At 42.2% G+C, this 18397-nt stretch overlaps 1 long non-coding RNA gene across 1 annotated transcript; it reads left to right on the top strand.

The window, feature by feature from the left end:
* Positions 1-995: 995 nt before the first annotated feature.
* Positions 996-14915, top strand: LOC115462480. Its single transcript, XR_003940873.1, has 3 exons — positions 996-1094; positions 9430-9435; positions 14900-14915. It is a non-coding gene; the product is annotated as an uncharacterized LOC115462480 (long non-coding RNA).
* The last annotated feature ends 3482 nt before the right edge of the window (positions 14916-18397 follow it).

Below are 18397 nucleotides of genomic sequence, written 5' to 3'. Positions count from 1 at the left end.
CAATTTTATGATTTTTACTTATTTTTTCATTATGGTAATTGCTTATATTATTTACTAGCCACTGAGCCCGTTAAAATGGGCTGGTGGGTCGCCGCCCCCCCCCCCCCCCAGAGTTCGCCGCCCCCGCCGCCCTTCCACCCGGCCCGTCTCTTCGCTATTCAACTTACATCTCCGCAGCAGGCAGAGATCAGCTGAGCTCCCATCGGCCTTCCTTCTCTGCCTGTGTCCCGCCCTCGTGTGACGTAAAGTCAGCGAGGGCGGGACACAGGCAGGGAAGGAAGGCCAACGGCAGCTCAGCTGATCTGCGTACTGCGGAGATGTAAGTTGAATAGCGAAGAGACGGCCAGGTGGAGGGGTGGTGGCAGTGGCAACTCCGGGGGGGGGGGGTGGTACCAGTGGCGGTGACCTCGGGGGGGGGGTAGCGGTGGCGACCTCGGAGGTTCCCTCCCCTTCGCGCAGTTTCCATCTCTGTCCCACCCCCCCGGCATCACGTATTGATGCAGGGGCGGGACAGACAGGGAAGTCTCTACTGCGCATTTGCGAGTGAGTACGGTCACTCTCCGTTTATATGTTTGATATTACTTTTAGCTTTTTTACAAGTATCCTTATTCTGAAACTTCAGATTAGTACTTAGCTTTCCAGCTGTAATTGACGATGCATGATGGAGACCCATTATCACCGACATAGATCCATGTTTCGCTACATGCTGTTTCAAGGTAGTCTCCAGTACTACTACTTTCTGACGGCTTCTAAGATGGTCTGCCAAGAAATAAAGGCAGACATACATCCCAGTAATACATGATGTTTCTTCATGACCCATAAGTTGCAGGGCCGTCGCCGAGCAGCACGGAGCGAGGCCGCCGCGTTAACCCGGCCGCCTGTTCTCTCCCTCCCCTCCACCACACCCACGCAGGACTTGGCCGGAGACACGGAGTGACTGCCCGGCCGGACATGCAGCCCCCGCCGCCGCTGAGGAGCAGGAGGAGATGAGGCTCTGCAATGGCACCTTCCTGACGCTGCTCGTCTTTTGCTTCTGCGCCTTCCTCTCGCTTTCCTGGTACACTGCTTTCAGCGGACAGAAAGATGATGTGGTGGTTCCTCCTGATGAAGAGAGCGAAATGCGGTCCTGCATAGAGGAACCGACGTTTTGTATAAGGACCAAGTTAACAGTATATGTGGGAGTGACATACTCATTCTGCTCATCAAGTACCTGAAGACGACTGAAAGTTATTTTACTCATTTTGAGAACTGTGTTAGAGACTATTATAACAACTTCCAGAAAATCATAGTGGAATTGGGAGATCATAGAGAACTGTGTTGGAGACGGGTTTTTTTCTAATTCTGTGGAGATTATCTGTGACTTGTGAAACAGCAAGTATTTATGTGCTACGTGGTGTTAAGCAATTTAGGAAAACATCAATAATTTGAGATTGTAATAAATTATAAATGCACAATAAGTATAAGTAAGACCAATATGAGTATTATATATATAGATTCACTAGACAGGTACTATGAAAGAACGAATGTGTATGGAAGGTATGAGTGAGTATTTTTGTTATAGGTGGTTTTAAATGCATGTGCGTTGTTTTGAAGCATATGTGTTCAATAAAGATATTTTGTAATTAATAGACTGGAGCGAGTTTGTAATTAATAGTAGGTGTGTTCCAGCAGCTCTATTGTGTCCCTAATTGAGTGGTAATGCCATATGGAAGCCAAGGCAGTGGTGGACTAATCTTGCCATTGAATGGTGACACTAGAGAGACCCTACATAGATTAGAGGGGGATGGTGGCTTTTCAGTACCAAGGTGGGTATCTATAAACCTATCTAGAAATGAGAGATTTTTAGGGTAATTTTGGAGAAAATGCCCCTTACCTTCAAAATATTTACAGAGCCCTAACATACAGTGATGGGGTCACTCTTCTAGGTCTATCTTTGCAGCTCCCATTTGTATGGTTTCCTTAGCTTTGGTTATTGTGGCAGCTGAAGCCTTAACAGGGGATGAAGCAGGAAGTGCTACCAGGTAGGCTTATAAAAATTGATCCTTTCTGCTTTCTACCAACATTGTCTGTAGTCTATCTAGATCAGCCTTCCAGACACACTAGTCAGTCAGGATTTCAGGATATTGAAAATGAATATGCAACCACAGAAAGGCGGTATATCAAATCCCATCCCCATTCCCAGGAGAAAGATTTGCAAACAATGGAGGTAATGCATGCATAGCTATCTAATGTATATTCATTGTCAACACTTGGATCAAAGACCATGAATTCCACTTTGTGTGGTGACTTTATGGACTACATTCTGCAGTATATTCTTCTACAGCAGGAATGACCAACCTCGGCACTCAAGGGCTAGAATCCAGTCAGGTTTTCAGGATTTCCACAATTAATATGCATGAGATCTATTTGCATGTACTGCCTCTATTGTGTGCAAATATAACTTACGCATATTCATAGAGGAAATCTTGAAAACCTGATCTGGTGAGGGCTGAGGATGGACACCCTTGCTTGACAGTATATCTTCCCTAATGGAAGGGACAGAGTGGCTTCAGCAGAGGTTCTTCTGTCAGGGTCATAACATACTTTTGCCATTGCCATGGCAATCAAGGCTAGCAACTTCTTGATTCCCTTGTTCAAGTAAATCAAGAATTGAGACCTGAGGATTACATACACACATAGGACTAGATTCTATATATGGTGCCTGAAACATTTGCGCCAAAAAATATACCTAGACTTAGTCTATAAAGTATGCCTAAATGTAGGTGTACTTTATAGATTAAGCCTGAATTTCCATGCAGATTATAGAATACGCACAGCACCCACCCACACAACAGTTAAGCAAAGTAAAACTTGGTGTAAATCTCGATACCTAAATCAGGGCACAGACCGGAAGTATTCTATAACAGTGTTCATATATTTTAGAAACACCCATGACCTGCCCATTTCATGGCATGCACCCTTTTCAACAATGCAGCTTAGAATTTATACATAACACGTTGCAAAAACTCTTAGACAGTTGTGCACATAAATTCTAATTAATGCCTAGTGACAATACTTGCTTGTTAAGTAGTGGAGTGCCTCAGGGATTGGTGCTGGGGCCGATTCTGTTCAATATATTTGTGAGTGACATTGCCAAAGGGTTAGAAGTTAAAGTTTGCCTTTTTGTGGATGATATCAAGATTTGTAACAGAGTGGACCCCCCGGAGGGAGTGGAAATATGAAAAAGGATCTGCAGAAGCTAGAAGAATGGTCTAATGTTTGGCAATTAAAATTCAATGCAAAGAAATGCAAAGTGATGCACTTAGGAAGTAGAAATCCACAGTAGACGAATGTGTTAGGCAGAGAGAGTCTGATATGTACAGACGGGGAGAGGGATCTTGGGGTGATAGTATCTGAGGATCTGAAGGCGACGAAACAGTGTGACAAGGCGGTGGCCATAGCCAGAAGGTTGCTAGGCTGTATAGAGAGAGGTGTGACCAGCAGAAGAAAGGAGGTGTTGATACCCCTGTACAAGTCATTGGTGAGCCCCCCCCCCCCCCCCCCAGGGTATTGTGTTCAGTTTTGGAGGCCGTATCTTGCTAGGGATATAAAAAAAATTGAAGCGGTGCAAAGAAAAGCTACAAAAATGGTATGGGATTTGCGTTACAAGACGTATGAGGAGACACTTGCTACCTGAACATGTAAACACAAAGGAGGAAAGGAGAAACAGGAGTAATATGATACAGACGTTCAAATATTTGAAAGGTATTAATCTGCAACGAACCTTTTCCGGAGATGGGAAGGTGGTAGAACTAGAGGACATGAAATGAGGTTGAAGGGGAGCAGACTCAAGAAAAATGTCAGGAAGTATTTTTTCACGGAGAGAGTGGTGGATACTTGGAATGCCCTCCCATGGGAGGTGGTGGAGATGAAAACGGTAATGGAATTCAAAAATGTGTGGGATAAACATAAAGGAATTCTGTTCAGAAGGAATGGATCCTCAGAAGCTTAGCGGAGATTGGGTGGCAGCACCGGTGGTGGGAGGCGGGGCTAGTGCTGGGCAGACTTCTACAGTCTGTGCCCTGAAAATGGAAGATACAAATCAAGGTCAGGTATACACATAAAGTAGCACATATGAGTTAATCTTTTTGGGCAGACTGGATGGACCGTACAGATCTTTCTCTGCCTTCATCTACTATGATCTACTCTACTAAGTAGCAATTATCGGCATTGATTGGCTTGATAACTAATTAAGTGTTCCTTTTACTAAGGCACACTAACAAATATAGCATGCGCTAATGATTAGCGCACACTAAATAATAAGATGAACATAGGAATATAATAGATGTCATATCATTTAGCGTGCTCTAATCATTAGCACATGCTAAATTGTTTAGCATGCCTTTATTAAAAGGACTCCTAAATTGCGCACACAAATCCAGAATATGACTGGATTTGCACGCCCAACTTAAGTAGCACTATGTAGAATCCAGGAGACAGTCCTTAATACACACTGCCAACATGCACGTACCCCACGTACACATGGATAGAGTTTAGGAAGAGTTTAAGCAGGGTGCACAGGAAAAAGCATATCTTAAGAAAATCCCAAGATGGCGACTTTGTGACTGACGCTAACATGCGTTTTGAGACGGGTTCCAGTGGATCCTGAAAGAGCGTTCTTACCTGCCGGTTAGATGGGTAAGAGGCGAGGAAAAGTCATGGAGATTCCCTCTCTCCCTGGCGGGAAACCTCCGCTCCAACAGCCGAAGCTCGAGCAGTTCGGAATCGCGTCTGACTCGGCGAAGTCTTCTACTCCCGTTGCTGGAGTCAGCTCATTGGAGCTGACCGACAGTGCCGACGGGGCTTCTCTGAGCCTTGTTTTTCGTGCAGCGCCCCCCCAACCAGGAAGTGAGAGTCTTCAGGGGAGTCCTGGCGCTTCAGCTCCTGGAGGTGTAGGGAGCGTACAGGGAAGGAACCTGCCTGCAGCCGGTTCAACAGCTGAATACTTGAATATACCAGAGAAAAGTACAGCTCCTGTTGTGGTCTCCTCAGCTGTGAGTATCCTGGAACAAGCGATTAAAGCACCTATCCCGGTTTTTGAGGGGAATTTTGGAAAACCTGCTGTAGTGACTTTAGAGTCACTTTGGGATCTGAACTCCACGACCCTCTCAACTTTGCAATCAGTGATTAAAAAAAATTCTGAAACTATTAAGGTTTTGGCTGAGACTGCACTAAAACAATTGCAAATTAATGATGTCCATGCTGCTGAAGTAAAAATTCTTTCTGTTAAACTTGAGAAAGTGGAACTGGTGGAACAATCGCTGATTAAAGAAAGAAACTTTGCTTCTAGATGCATGGAATATTTGGAAAATCAGTCCAAGAGACTTAACCTGCATATTATAAATTTTCCAAAATCACCTTTAATCTCTCCTGTACAAATGGTTAAGAAATATTTGGTGGAGATTTTGGGGATGCCCGACACATCATTGCCACCTATTACAAGGGCATATTATCTTCAATTTACTGGTAAAATACCAGAAAATTTGAACCCTCAAGATTAATTGAACTTGACGGCATTCCTGGAATCATCATTAGAAGTGGTTACACAAAGAACCACTTTGCTAGTAACATTTGCCTTGGATTTAGATAGAGACGCAGTACTCAGGTTGTCTTTGAGACACTTGAATTCTTTATTCTTGGGTTCAAAAGTCAGGGTTTTCCCAGACTTGTCTAGGGAAACCCAAAAAAGACGTAAATCATTTCTTGTATTGCGTCCAAGAGTCTTAGCCCTTGGAGCAAATTTTTTGTTGAAATTTCCTTGTGTTTGTAGGATATTATTGCAAGCAAAACAGTATCAGTTTTTTGAACCCAAACAATTGGAGGACTTTCTAAAAAGTAGAGAGGGTATAAATGTGAAAGTTTAGACCTGAATGTAACACTGTATAGCAACTTGGAGTAAATCGCCAGAGCTTGGCGCAGTCTTTGGTTTATTAGGTACGAGGATAAATCTAGCTATTAGGGTTAGAATTATATATATATATATTTCTTGTTTCTTGGATCAGATTACTTTGATTTTGTGGTCGATATTTTTGAATTTATTTCCATATATTTTATTTTTTCCTATTCAATTCATGATGAAGATTTGCATATATTGTGTATTATTATTCAAGATTGAATATTATGTATTATATAATTCTATAAATAAAAATGTTTTAAAAAAGCATATCTTAATACTATAAATTATATACGTATCACTGGACCTTAGGCCTATGTGTTTGCATCTAAATTATGCTGTTCTGGTAATCCTATATAATAAAATGTACCTCCAACGTTCTGAAACTGAGAAAGTGAAGCCTTGAAGACTTGAAGCATTCGTGCACTCTGTAAGGCTCCATCTCCTGAATTGACATCACGTAGTTCCGGGTACATCAGCCGCAGCACTGACCAACTGCATGACAGCAGCACGAGGCCACGCCCCTGTCGCCCTCGCCGCAATGCCACACCCCCCAGGTTGCTACCTCTGCCGCTCAACCCTCCACACCCCCGAGGTCGCCACCCCCCTGAGGTCACCCCTCCACCCCCCCCCCCCCCAGGGTTGCCACCATCCCCCCCTCCACCCCCCCCCAGAGGTCGCCACCCAGGCCCAAGAACTAATTAAAACAACAAAAATGCTTTAAAAAAGCAAACACGGCACCGCAGGCAGCCATCAGGCATTGGCTGTCGGCTCTGCAGCTGCTCCTCTTGCCTCTCACATTACTGCCCCTGGAGCAGACCCCGGAGAAGCACAGTGACGTGAGAGGCGAGAGGAGCGGCTGCAGAGCCGACAGCCAATGCCTGATGGCTGCCTGCGGTGAGAGGCTGCAGAAAGAAAGAGGGGACACATTGGGAGGGGGTGCTGAGACCAGAGAGGGGGAGGGGGTCGTGAGACCAGAGTGAAGGGGGTCCAGAGACCTGAGGGGGAGGGGTCCTGAGACTAGAGAGGGAAGGGGGAGGGGTCCTGAGACCAGAGAGGGAGGGGTGAGATATCTCTGTCACACACACACTCTCTCTCTCTCACACACACACTCTCTCTCTTTCACAGTCAGTGTCTTCCTCTCTCTCAGTCTCACACACTGTCTCTCACACACTCAATGTCTCACACTATATCACATTCACTCTCTATCTGTCAGAAAGTCACTCTCAAACACTCTCTCGATCTCATACACTCTCAGTCTCACAGACAGTCTGTGTATCGCACACATACTCTCACACTCTATCTGTCTCACACACACTCTCTCTCTCACACACACACTCTCTCTATCTCACAGACACACTCTCTCACAGACACACTTGCACCCACACTCACTCTCTCTCTGTCACGCACATTCACTCTCTCTCTCTCTCACACAGTCACTCTCACACACACTCTCTCAAACATACACACTCCGAGGAAAACCTTGCTAACGCCCATTTCATTTGTGTCAGAAACGGGCCTTTTATACTAATCAAACATATAAACGGCAAGTGACAGTACTCACTTGCAAATGCGCAGTACAGACTTCCCTCTCTGTCCCGCCCTCGCGTCAAGACGTCATGACGTCAGAGGGCGGAACAGAGAGGGAAACGCTTTCACACGGAGGTGAGAGACGCTTCAAGTCAGTGCAGGGGGCCCGGCACGGAGGGGGGAGGGAGCGGCGGCGATGAAGGTAGCTGGACATGGAGAGAGGGCAGGGGAGAGAGGCCATGGTTGCTGGACTTGGGGTGAGAGCAGGGCACAGAGGAGGGTTGCTGGACATGGGGGAGGGAGGAGGCCAAGGGAAAGAGGAGGGTAGCTGAATATGGGGGGAGAATCAGTGGACGGGGTGAGGCCAAAGGAGAGAGGAGGGCTGCAATACTCGCCCGTTTTTACGGGCTTAACGACTGGTATTCTATAAAGGAAAGGAGGCATCTACATTCTTTTATAGAATAGACTCCTACTAAGTACCTCTGGGTGCTTAATTAGAGGTGCACAGTTATAAAATCAACTCCCATATGTCTGATTGCAGATATATATGCATCTCACATACACTATCGGTACTAAGTACACTATACCGACCCACATTGACTTTGATTCACACATCCCTTGCTACCCTTCTGAGACATACTTTATCTTTTCTGTTTAACTGAGTTCCCCACACAAACATACCTTAGTTAGCATGTAAGTATCCTCATTATGTCACACTCTAAATGTATTTTTCAATTCTCTAAATTCTACTCTTTAAACTGCAGTAAAGGTGTTAAAAGTTGCACAGGTATTTCCAGTCTAGATCTACGAAAGAATTGAAAAGTCTAAAGATGCTTAAAAAAAATCTGATTGATTTCTTTTTTTGCATTGTGAAATTACAGCCCCTAATGTAGCAGGAATGGAGCAGCTCTTCCTTCGGTTTGAGTGATGATGGCTATTATAGTACCTTGGGAAAATTAGATACTTTTTTTCCTGTCACAAAAGTTGTTCTCCAATAATAATTATTCTTGTTTTACCATACCCCTTCCAGAAATGTGTGACATGACTTATGTGGGCTTTTAAATGGAAAATTAGCAGCTGATAAGGTCAAATGCATTTATTTACTCAAAGAATGTATAGCCAACATGTTCAAAGTGGAAAGAAGAAAGGTGTGAAGTATAACTGATGGGAATGCATCCAACAATTCAAAAGATATTTTTTTTCCACAGACTTCCTGAAGCAGTACAAACAGTAATGTAAGTTTTACCCTCCCAGGCATAGATACCATTTCCATTAGCAATAGTGAGCAAGACGTTGAAGCACAGCAGAGGCTGTAGCAAAGCATTCATTGTCTCTGACACGAACTGATGTTGCATGAAACCACAGACACACATATTTTAGGAAATGTGTGATTTAGTGTAGAATAACAATTCTAATTATTGCTCATACAGGTTTCAGACTACAAAGCCTGTAATAATTTTTGTGCTCACATGCTTCAATAATACAGTGGCACATGAGTGATTACTTAATAGGATTTAATGACATGTTTCATTATTCCTTTAATTTGGCCCATATGTTTTGAATCTTATAGCTAAATGAATTGCTATGTTGAAAATGTGGTTTTTCAACAGATTTATATATCACAAACATAAGGTACTATTAACAAAAGTTAAGAAACCTAGATTTTCTTCTTCTTACTCTCATCCATCCTCCAAACGAATTCTTTTCATTGACAAGAATGTTTCAAAATTCATGAGTTGGCCTGAGGGTGACATGGTCACAGTTGTCCATAACAGTGGTAGCTCATGAAGTAAGGAGCGATCACATTTTGGATACATTAGATGTGTCAGAGAAGGCGTTGAGAACAATAGATTGGAATTGAAACCATACTACTGTGACCTTGACCCATGTTCATTTTGCCTAGCATAGAAAGATATAGAACATATATTGCTGATGATTTGAGTGATACACACATCTTAGGAAGTGAGGATTTTGTCAGACAGTTTCATGCAGGCACATGTTTGACCATTGCTGAAGCATGTCAAAGTAGCATTGGATGATCTGGAAAACTATCACCAGGTATTGAATTTACCAACACTGGGGGTGGGGGATGGGACATGATATACTGCCTTTCTGTAGTTTTTGCAACATACATTCAAAGTGGTTACATATTATATACAGGTATTTATTTTGTACCTGGGGTAATGGAGGGTTAAGTGACATGCCCAGAGTCACAAGGAGCTGCAGTGGGAATCAAACCCACTTTCCCAGTATCTCAGCCACTTGCACTAAGCATTAGGCTACTCCTCCACGCCTCCATTATACATTTATGTGTATTGCAACTATTGGTGGACTTTTTGGAAGACAATGAAGAGACCTTGTTGGTCTCATTGGTAAGAATCCTTATATGTGAGGGGTAGTTTTAATAATCTTTTTAGATGTAGCAATGTAACTGAACATTCAGTACATTAGATTATGGGGCTATGATTGAATGGATAAATCAAGATAATTGGATAGTTGGGGGGGGGGGGGGGGGGGTTCCATGTATTTTTAACCAAAAGGTATAGATAGCTATGGATAGTTTAACATGGAAAGGACTGATGTGAGGAGCCCCACAAGGACTCTATCATTTTAATTAATCTGTAATTTACACTGTTACAGCACTTGCTGGCTTTATGGGGGGGAGGGTTAGATCTATTTTTTATGCTAACAATTTATGGTTCCTACCAGGTAAACTGTATTCAGAGGAACACAGTAATAATAACAGATGTAATTTATAGAGTATATATATGTAGAAGAATGTGAATAGTCTAGTACAATAGTTGAAAAAATAAAACAAGTTGTATGAGCGGGACATAAATATTGGGTATGATGCCAGTAGGCTGGGGTATCCAGTTGATCTTTTGCCTCTCGCAGACTCCTGATCCCTCCAACACTCATTCTGATCTTCCTATCCAGTTCTCTGCTTTTATTATCTAACCTTTGTCCTTTCTCTTTCCCACATTTCAACCAAGGTATCCTTACGTGCTCGTCATGAGTGTCTGCTGATTGAATGACTTCGATCTTCATCCCACTTATACATTTAATCCCCTCTGAGCACCTTGCAGTCCCCTAGCAGGTAGCTGACTTGCTCACCAAGTGCTGCCTTCTCACCAGAGGGATATTCACATTTAAACACCCTTTTGCTGAAAGTTCACGTACTCGGGCCTCAGCCATGTTATGCTGGCTTACCCTGAACAGGGCATGCCCTCCTTAATTTGCAATCTGTAGAGCTTTGTCAGTTCCACATTGCAGATGAAAATCTTTCACCGTTGCTTGCCTTTCATGCTTCTCCCGAAGGACATTAGACAGCTGTCCCTACAGCTTGCGGTACTCTTCCACTGCACTGCTGTGGCCAATTCTTGTTGCAGTTGTGCTATTTCTGCTCGAGAAGCTTCCACATGGGTCTTATAGTCCTGGTTCTGATCTGTCAGATCTGGGATTGAAGCTCTTTAGTCTGGTCCTGCTGCTGTGCCAGCTCCTCATCTGCTGCCACAAGACGTTAGGCTTGCTCCTTTGCATCCCAGATCCAAGTGCTTCTCATCTGCTCAGCTGGGATGCTTTGCTTCAGCAATACCTGCAGTTCTTGAAGTATGTGGTTCACTTCTGCTTTCTCCTCAGACAACTTTTCTACCAACAAAGTTGCCCTCTTCCATTCCTCCTCAAGGGTTTTATTGGATGCTTTTAGCAGAGTTACTTGTTCAGGGACTTGAGCCATCTCTTTTTTTTCTGGCACTTTAGTCTCTGAGCCAACTCCTTTGTGTGTGTCTCTCTTTCTTTCTCCCTCTCATACACTCTATTTTTTCCTCAGTGATTGCCTGGTAGCTCCTTGTGAGCTGCCTCTTTTCCATATGCAGCTCTTCTATGAGGAGGTTCTGCTGCTTGAGCTGGTCACGTGACTAAGCTCAGCCAAATCACTCTCCCATTGCACCTATACAATCTTTGCATACTCTCTTGTCTCTTGTTACCCATTTAGTAGGTCATCTGTCTGTCTTTGCAGCCTTTCCATGGAAGATTCCTTCAGGGTCATGTGCTCCCTTACATGGGTGACCTCTGTTGTCCTGCTCTCCAGGCTGTTTCTCAGGGCTTTGACCTTCTGTTCTTTTTATTCAAGGACCTCCCATAGTCCCTTCTGTTCTGATTCCACAGTAGCATGGAGGGACCAGAGCTTCTTCACATACTTACCAGTTTCCTGGACTAAAGCTTCCATTCACATCTCTCTCTTTCTTGACAGACTCTGCGTTTTGGCTCTCAACTGAGCACTTAACCAGACATTCTGAGCCTGTGACTAGTCTCTTTCCTGGTCCAGACCATGGTGCTCCTCAGGTAACACTTCAACTCCCCCTACTAGACACAATTTATGGCAGGGGAGCAGCTCTGGTTCTAAAGACATCTGTACTCTGGCCCCAATTTTCCTGCAGACCTAACAGTTCTCATGTATTTAAGTCAATTAGCACTCTTTATTTTTTCCCACAACAGGACCAAATTGAAATAAAACAGCAGACAGTCATTCTAGTTAGGGTGCACCAGCTGGGTACAGGTAGATTGTGTTAAATACACGAGACTAGCCAGACTCATACCTCAGTCCACATCTTAGAGGTGATGACGGGGATATTAAGAGGGCTGGCTAGGTCACAAAGATGGGAATATTCCATATTTATTAAATACAAATAGCGGCGTTATCAAGATTAAGACAATGGGGTTGATGAGCAAGGAGGGTAGAAGTTACAACATGTGAAAACTGATAGGTACAGGAAAAGAGCAGGGCATTTCAACTGTGTCATGAAGGGTGGGAAACAGCTAATAAGAGCAGTAGGAAGTAGTAGAGGAGACTCTGATCCACTATATTCAGGATGTAGGCTCCAGTTGGAATTTCATCTACTGCATGGTACAGAAGTTAGTAGAGCAACAAATACCCCTTCATGAGTTTTCGCATGAAGCTAAACTTGATGTGGATCACCCACTGTGCTTTCATTATTGTTTATACATGACACAATGAGTACATGTCTTGAATCTTTTCTAGGGTGCCATGGAGGTGCTGAATTCAGTCCCGGTAATGATAAGTGAGGTCATTCTCATAGTCAAGCTACTGGAGAAGTTACAGGTTTTCTGACAAAACATGGAAAGGCACCAGAAGTGTTGCTGCTGTCCGAATATTTGCAGCTACAATTGCAAACTCAGTGTTTTGCTGTGTTGTTTGCATTTTGTTTTTCACTGCCTATTCTGTTCCTGCTACTCACTGCATTCTTGGTGCCTCTTCTGAGTATTCGTAGACAAGTCAGGAATATTCTAATCTTTGATACCAATAATTAACAATCCATATAATGAAAACACAATTTTAGAACAGTGTCTCTATCCGGTTCCAAGGTAAATGCCACTAATAGAGTGGTCCTCCGAGTTATAAGCTCGAGAGATGATGATTCCCCAAAAATCTGTTAAATTTACTTCCTGAAGGTCTCCATTCTTTTTAGTACCTGGCAGCATCAAACAGTTTGCAGTTTTAGGTGGAAGTTTAAACAATTCTCTAAAATACATTCTTACCATATCAACAAGTGTAATTAGAGGTGACCTTGAGAAATGTAAAAATCTCAAAGTAGTTGTCTTCAAATACAGCAAATGATGGAGCTGCTGTTTGAGCATCTATTCAGGATGCCATCTTGGCCACCCATTGGGGTTGCTGTTTCAAGTACCACATTTTCAGTAGCGAGGGACAGGTAAGCTCTGTAGGATTCCAGGGAACCTGCATGTTCCTTGCTATTGAAAACATGATATTAAAGCATCACCCCCGACTGGCAGAAATGTGGTTGGAGGACTCCTGCACAGCTTAGAGGGAATATTGCATGGCAGAGGGGGTAGGGGACCATGTAAATACACTTGACCAATAAAAAAAACTTTTTTTTAATAAAACTTTAGAAAATTTTAATTTGGGGGAGGAAGTGGCTTACAGGGAGAACAATAGAGGCCAACCTAGGCAGAGGAGGAAGACAGATCTAAGAAGGGGACAGGGCTATGGGACATCAGAAGTGGGCAGTGTATGTTTAAAGGCAAACGCCAGGTTCACTCGTGATCCCAACATTTGACATAGCATATGTTTAGTCATCTTGGTGCATGTTTCAATGTCCCATAATCTCCAGTCAAGGTTATATAATTGTTGGATAATCTGCTACACTGCAGCAGATAATGCCCCATTTCCTCACCCCCGGGTACTGCAGAGGATGGTGCTTTGGCTGCCTTTAGTGCAGACAATAGCAGCTCTTCATAATTCAACAGTTGATCATATTCTCTCTTATCTTTAACCCCACATGGTACATTAAAGCCACCTGCAGTAATCAGTTGTGCATATTTCAAGAAGGTCTCCACCAACCCATTTTACAGATTTCCAAACATGTTTCCTGTCTGTCTTGAAGTCTGGTAAATCACCAATAGTCCTATCTCAACTTTCTCTCCTCTGTGAATGAATAGACGTCATCCCTTCCACTTTCCTTAACCCATAATGAAAGCAAGTCTATAATGGTGTACCTGTATTTGTCTCCTTTGGGGCTTTCTTCTGTTGCTCGTATTTTGGTACCGATTAATGTGGATTCATTTGCTAAGTATTTCAGAGGCAAGTTTGTTACGAAAAAAGCATTGTTAATTCTGGTACCTCATTTGCTTATCTGAATACTGAGTTTTCATAGGGTCTATTTTTGGTATTATATAGTCCTCTAAGCACTGTTCCCTCTAAGCTGAGCGGAAGTCCTCCAGCTGCATTGTTGGAGGGGTAGTGCTTCAATATTGTGTTTTCAATTGCTGAGGTCAGGCAGGTTCCCTGGAGTCCTGCAGTTCTTGCCTGTATCCCGCAACTGAAAATGTGATAGTGAAACAGCACCCTCCACTGGCAGGACTGTAGGTGAAGGACTCCCACTCAGCTTAAAAGGAACAGTGCCTGTAAGCAATAAATACAGTAGTAACTGTATGTTTGTATATAGAGCAGTACATTACAAGTGGCACCACAGGATGTCTTGAGTGGAAAGTAGAAATAAGCTGCATTAGCTTGTTTTGCAGCACACAATGCCGACAGGGTCCCCTATGAAGCAGCATGCCTACTTTTTCAAATGAAGAAGACAAAATATTGTGATGATAGCAGGAGTAATGGTGAAAACAACCTTCTCATTAGCGCCTCAGATATTTCTGCTGCGTCAATAGAAGGCTGCATCTCCATTGCTCCTTTCTTCCCCTAGTTATGTTTTTTTATTTTTTTATTTTTAGCTTGTCCAGTCTCCTGCTGTAAAAAAAAAAAAAAAAGAAAAAAGATACTAACAGCAAGAATGACACAGTGGATGAATACGAGAATAGTTTGAAAGGCCCTTAACAGAGTCAGAGGAGAGCACTTATGAAGGCAATAGAGAACAAGTGCCAAGTCAACACAGAGCTATGCAGTACCAGAGAGGAAGTCAACAGTAAGTGATATGGATACTCGTGGGATAGGAGGAAGAAAAAAAATCAATATATGATTTTCCGTTACTGAATTCTACAAGACGAAATAGGATTTTAAAAAAGGATTGTTTGAGCTGTAACTAACATAAATTATTCCACATAGAATGATTCAAGAGGTCTTTCATTCAATCCAATGAGAATTGGAAACTGTCAAAGAAATGTTCCATGTAGAGTTTGTTGTTAATGATCTATAGTGCTGAGCTAGAATAACCTGGAAGCATCATAAAATATATTTCATTGGCCCCACGTGAACTGGTCCTTGAATTTAGCTTGTGCAAAATCTGCTTTGGGGATCTCTTTCAAACTGTGCTTTCTGTCCATTGTCAGCTATGCTTTTTCACTATAATATTTGAAGACCCATTTTGTGTAGAGGCTTCATAAAGGAAACTGGATGTCCAGGTCTGGATATTCACATTTCCATAGTTATTTTTTTTAACTAAATGTTTTTCCAAAAGCGGAGACTCTTTTGCAAACCACAGTTAAGGATGCCAGCAAATACACAGGAACACAATTTACAATGCTATATGTAGAAAAAGGGGCAGATTTATTTGGCAGATTCCAAATCTTCCTACCATTAACATAAAATACTACCTATATGGAGTTTTTAAGTCTCTAATCTTAAAGGACTTCTCTGATGCATTCTCCTCACAAATAAAGTATAGTTCCAAAAAACAATTCAATTTGTAATAGCAAATTGCTCAAGGTAAAAAAAAGAGAAAAACAACAAAACAGATAGACAAATTTTATCGGACAAAGTTAATCTTACAAAATTATAAGAAGCTTTATGTAAAAAAAACATTTCTGAAATAATTTGATAAGTGGATTGGTGGGGAAAAATATTTGAAAAATTTGTATTGCTGGGGAATAATTTTTGTACAAACAGTTTTAATAATACATGATCCAATATGGACATTTTCTAATGATTATAGTTATTCAAGAGGATATTTATTTATTTATTTATTTATATTTATTTATTATTGCATTTGTACCCTGCGCTTTCCCACACATTGTAGGCTCAATGAGGCTTACATAGTAAATACAGTTACAAAATGTAGATGAGAATCTTACAAGTTGTAGTAAACGTAGTAATTGTGAGGTTTTGAGGAAATGTGAGTTAAAAAAAATAGAGGCAAGCAAATAGCATATCAAAAGGAAAAGAGATAGGGAAGGATAATTTATATAGAAGTTAATAACTATATTAAAATTTTGGTACTCTATTTTATAATTTTGGATTTATAGCTAGATATAGATATATACTGTAGATGGTAGAGATAGAGGGGCATAATTGAACAAAAACGCCTATCTCCATGGGCGTTTATCTCCGAGAACGGGTCAGTGAAGGGGCGGACCGAACCGTATTTTCGAAAAAAATAGACGCCCATGTTTTATTCAACAATGTGTGAGCTGGGCGTTTTTGTTTTTCAGCGATAATAGAAAATGAAAGCGCCCAGCTCAAAAACGAATAAATCCAAGACATTTATTCATGGGAGGGGCCAGGATTCGTAGTGCACTGGTCCCCCTCACATGCCAGGACACCAACCGGGCACCCTAGGGGGCACTTTTACAAAAACAAAAAAAAAGGTCAAAGAGCTCCCAGGTGCATAGCACCCTTCCCTTGTGTGTTGAGCCCCCCAAATCCCCCTCAAAACCCACTGCCCACAAGTCTACACCATTACTATAGTCCTAAGGGGTGAAGGGGGGCACCTACATGTGGGTACAGTGGGTTTGGGGGGGTTGGACGACTAATAAGCATTAAGCAGCACAATTGTAACAGGTAGGGGGGGATGGGCCTGGGTCCACCTGCCTGAAGTCCACTGCACCCCCTAACAACTCCTCCAGTGACCTGCATACTGCTGCCAGGGAGCTGGGTATGACATTTGAGGGTGAAAATAAAAATGTGTGAAACATCATTTTTTTGTGGTGGGAGGGGGTTAGTGACCACTGGGGGAGTCAGGGGAGGTCATCCCCGATTCCCTCCAGTGGTCATCTGGTCATTTAGGGCACTTTTTGGGGCCTTATTCGTGAAAAAACAGGGTCCAGGAAAAGTGTCCTAAATTCTAGCTAAAAACGCATACTTTCTTCCCATTATCGGTGAAATGCGCCCATCTTTGTTCGGCAGATAACCACGCCCCAGTTCCGCCTTCGCCACACCTCTGACACGCCCCCATAAACTTTGTCCGCATCCGCGACGGAGTGCAGTTGAAAACGCCCAAAAATCGGCTTTCGATTATACCGCTTTATTCGTTTTTGTGAGATAAACGTCCATCTCCCGATTTAGGTCGGAACTTGGGCGTTTTTCTCGTTCGATTATAAGCTGGATAGTCAGCTATAAGTACAAAAATTATTCCCCAACAGTATACATCAAAGTTTTCAGAATTATTTTTCACACTGAAGTTCTATGATGCTTGTTAATTCACTCTCAATAGTGGAACACAGCTTAAAATTGCAAAGCCTTAAAATGCTGTTGCTGCTGTAGCGGCTCAATCACTCATCAAAATTGTCCCACAAAAAAATTTAAAATCCTTAAATGTAACTCATTGCAGATTTTGCTTGCTAGATATTTGATGTTCACCAATCTCAAAAGTCCAAACCCAAAGCTCAAGACCCAACGTGCCCATGTTTCACATTACACATCATTAGGGATTGAGCCTGTGAATATAAAAGCATTATATATATATATCTTATGTAATACGTTAAAAGCTACTCATACCTGATACACTCACAATATACTGCATAGACATCAAGTAGCTACTGCTCCCACAGAAACACTCACTGTCATAGAGCCGACTCTACCTTTAAATGCCAACAGTTGTTCATGAGAGCGTTCAGATCTCCAGCAAACAAATAACCAATCCCCTCCCATTATTCAAATCACTGATCAATCCATTACCTTGGTTAATCCATTGGGTATTACTATCTCCCAAGAAAAAATGAAATGCTATTCTTTATGCATTAAAAGTTTGGAAATATTACCCCCCCCCCCCCCCCCAAAAAAAAAGACATATGTAATTGGTAAAGAACTACAAACGTTAAATCGATGTTGATGTTTTGTTGTTATTCAATGACTAACAAGAGGTGACTCTATTTGTTGTACTTGTAAATTACTACAATTTTGTGCTATCCTGTATTTCAGCCCATATCTTAGAGGTGATGATTGGGATATTCCCTGCTTGCTGCAAATTTTTCACTCAAATTACTGCCTCTGGTATAAGCAAACCAAGGAATCTGTTGAAATGGAGCATGAACTGACAGATTACTAGACCAATATTTCTTTATCAGTTTCTCTACCTCTATAACAGACTGAGTGTATGGCAACACACATGTAATTCTTCTTTATTGTTCTTTCATAAAAGAATCATAATATTGAGTAGGAATGTAAGAAAGTTTGTGAAAAATCTGATGTGTATTGTTGGGAAATAATCTTTTCTAGAAATAGTTTTA

Source organism: Microcaecilia unicolor, chromosome 2 (genome assembly GCF_901765095.1).
Source record: "Microcaecilia unicolor chromosome 2, aMicUni1.1, whole genome shotgun sequence".
NCBI lineage: Eukaryota > Metazoa > Chordata > Amphibia > Gymnophiona > Siphonopidae > Microcaecilia > Microcaecilia unicolor.
This window is presented reverse-complemented; position numbering and strand designations above follow the sequence as displayed.